This window comes from Pseudophryne corroboree, chromosome 1 (assembly GCF_028390025.1).
Source record: "Pseudophryne corroboree isolate aPseCor3 chromosome 1, aPseCor3.hap2, whole genome shotgun sequence".
In the NCBI taxonomy this organism is placed as follows: domain Eukaryota; kingdom Metazoa; phylum Chordata; class Amphibia; order Anura; family Myobatrachidae; genus Pseudophryne; species Pseudophryne corroboree.
Genome location: NC_086444.1, coordinates 1,006,841,806 through 1,006,844,305, shown reverse-complemented (window position 1 = coordinate 1,006,844,305; position 2,500 = coordinate 1,006,841,806). Strand labels below are relative to the sequence as shown.

The following is a 2,500-nucleotide window of genomic DNA, read 5'->3' as shown; positions in this document are numbered from 1 at the left end:
AATAACTCCAAAGCGTTACCATAAAGAAACAGACTCATCTTCACCTCCTGCAGGACAAGAAATACAGTACAGTAACCTTTACATCAAGGCTGCAATGTGTATGTGCTTATAGTGAGAAAGAGCAGGGGGTATAGCTCAGTGGTAGAGCATTCGACTGCAGATCGAGAGGTCCCTGGTTCAAATCCGGGTGCCCCCTATTACTTACTTTTAATGTATAGCATCACTTTGCAGTCTATACCTCGTTTGGGACTCAAGTAATGTAAAAACATACTCAAGTGGCAGTCAGGCAACAAAAAATGTTGAAATGTCAACTTAATACTTTACCTCAGGAAAGTACAGTATCAGTGGCAGGTTTTGACTGCTAATTTGATAGAGAATTATACAGGATAAAATCACTATACATGAAGGATGAATGCTTTATTCCTAACTAACTTTGATAAATAAGGGAGTATTGGGCATTTACATGGCAGAATTACAATTTTTTTGGTGCAGCCATGTTTTGAACTCATACTGATTTTGCAATTAGTCCATAAGGCATACATGCATTCCGAACATCTGAGCCCACTGACCTAAAAATCAAATATTTGATTTTATTGCCAAAATGTATCTCAATCAGTTAGTTTTCAGAAATTATTAATATTGGTTTAGTGACAATTTGTATTTTAGTTCTCTTTGGCTTCCATAAAACAATGTCACAACTGGATTTCAATATATACTACTCTGACTAGCACGAACAATAGTGGAGCTTTAGGATGATCAAAGTTTCTTTTTAAACATGCTCACAGATTATACCTACAGTATGTTAACTCTCTATTTATGCCCTGACTAATAACTCCAAACCTTTACCATAAAGAAACAGACTCATCTTCACCTCCTGCAGGACAAGAAATACAGTATAGTAACCTTTACATCAAGGCTGCAATGTGTATGGTCTTATAGTTAGAAAGACCAGGGGGTATAAATCAGTTGTTGAGCATTCGAGTGCATGTCGAGAGGTCCCTGGTTCAAATCCAGGTGCCCCTATAATTTGCTTTTAATGTATAGCGTCCCTTTGCAGTCTATACCTTGTTTGGGACTCAAGTAATGTAAAAACATACTCAAGTGGCAGTCAGGCAACAAAAAATGTTGACATTTCAACTTAATACTTTACCTCAGGAAAGTACAGTATCAGTGGCAGGTTTTTACAGCTACTTTTGATAGAGAATTATACAGCATAAAATAACTGTACATGAAGGATGAATGCTTTATTCCTAACTAACTTTGATAAATAAGGGAGTATTGGGCATTAACATGGCAGAATTCAAAATGATTTGGTACAGCCATGTTTTCAACTCCGACTGATTTTGCAATTAGTCCATAAGGCATACATGCATTCAGAACATCTGAGCCCACTGACCCAAAATTCAAATATTTTATTTTCTTAGCAAAAATGTACCATGATAAAATAGTTTTCAGAAATTATTAATATTGATTTGGTAACAATTTGTATTTTAGATCAGTTTTGCTTCCATAAAACAATGTCACAACTGGATTTCAATAAATCCTACTCTGACTAGCACTAACTATAGTGGAACTTTAGGATGATCAAAGTTTCTTTTTGAGCATGCTCACAGATTATACCTGCAGTATGTGAACTCTCTATTTATGCCCTGACTAATAACTCCAAAGCGTTACCATAAAGAAACAGACTCATCTTCACCTCCTGCAGGACAAGAAATACAGTACAGTAACCTTTACATCAAGGCTGCAATGTGTATGTGCTTATAGTGAGAAAGAGCAGGGGGTATAGCTCAGTGGTAGAGCATTTGACTGCAGATCGAGAGGTCCCTGGTTCAAATCTGGGTGCCCCCTATTACTTGCTTTTAATGTATAGCATCACTTTGCAGTCTATACCTCGTTTGGGACTCAAGTAATGTAAAAACATACTCAAGTGGCAGTCAGGCAACAAAAAATGTTGAAATGTCAACTTAATACTTTACCTCAGGAAAGTACAGTATCAGTGGCAGGTTTTGACTGCTAATTTGATAGAGACTTATACAGGATAAAATCACTATACATGAAGGATGAATGCTTTATTCCTAACTAACTTTGATAAATAAGGGAGTATTGGGCATTAACATGGCAGAATTACAATTTTTTTGGTGCAGCCATGTTTTGAACTCATACTGATTTTGCAATTAGTCCATAAGGCATACATGCATTCCGAACATCTGAGCCCACTGACCTAAAAATCAAATATTTGATTTTATTGCCAAAATGTATCTCAATCAGTTAGTTTTCAGAAATTATTAATATTGGTTTAGTGACAATTTGTATTTTAGTTCTCTTTGGCTTCCATAAAACAATGTCACAACTGGATTTCAATATATACTACTCTGACTAGCACGAACAATAGTGGAGCTTTAGGATGATCAAAGTTTCTTTTTAAACATGCTCACAGATTATACCTACAGTATGTAAACTCTCTATTTATGCCCTGACTAATAACTCCAAACCTTTA

The 2,500-nt window shown here is 35.8% G+C and overlaps 2 non-coding genes across 2 annotated transcripts; both read left to right on the top strand.

Moving 5' to 3' along the window:
- Nucleotides 1-124: 124 nt before the first annotated feature.
- On the top strand, nucleotides 125-196 carry TRNAC-GCA (transfer RNA cysteine (anticodon GCA)). The gene has a single exon. It is a non-coding gene; the product is annotated as a tRNA-Cys (tRNA).
- A 1,583-nt stretch (nucleotides 197-1,779) lies between these two features.
- Nucleotides 1,780-1,851, top strand: TRNAC-GCA (transfer RNA cysteine (anticodon GCA)). Its single transcript has one exon. It is a non-coding gene; the product is annotated as a tRNA-Cys (tRNA).
- Nucleotides 1,852-2,500: the final 649 nt, after the last annotated feature.